The sequence below is a fragment of the Rhinoderma darwinii genome, chromosome 1 (genome assembly GCF_050947455.1).
Source record: "Rhinoderma darwinii isolate aRhiDar2 chromosome 1, aRhiDar2.hap1, whole genome shotgun sequence".
NCBI lineage: Eukaryota > Metazoa > Chordata > Amphibia > Anura > Rhinodermatidae > Rhinoderma > Rhinoderma darwinii.
In genome coordinates, this window is record NC_134687.1 from 216704789 (window position 1) to 216705095 (window position 307).

Consider the following 307-nt stretch of genomic DNA (forward strand, 5'->3'; position numbering starts at 1 on the left):
GGCATAGGAGAGGCTCTCCATCTCTGGCCACCCGATGGAGATCCCCACCTGGTTGTATACCTCTATATTGAGAGGACACTGAAGCAGGAAGTGCTCCATGCTTTCCAGCGTGTCGCCACACTCCTCCCGGGGACAATCCCTTTCATCAGAGTTCCTGTACTTCAAGTTTCCCCTCACATATAACTTACCATGGAAGCAGCGCCAGGTCAAGTCCCAATACTTCTGGGGGATCCTGTTTGAATTCAAAAGCGTCAGTCCCTCCCTCAGATCCCTACCTGGGCAGTCCTTGAGGGCCAAGGATGCCTGG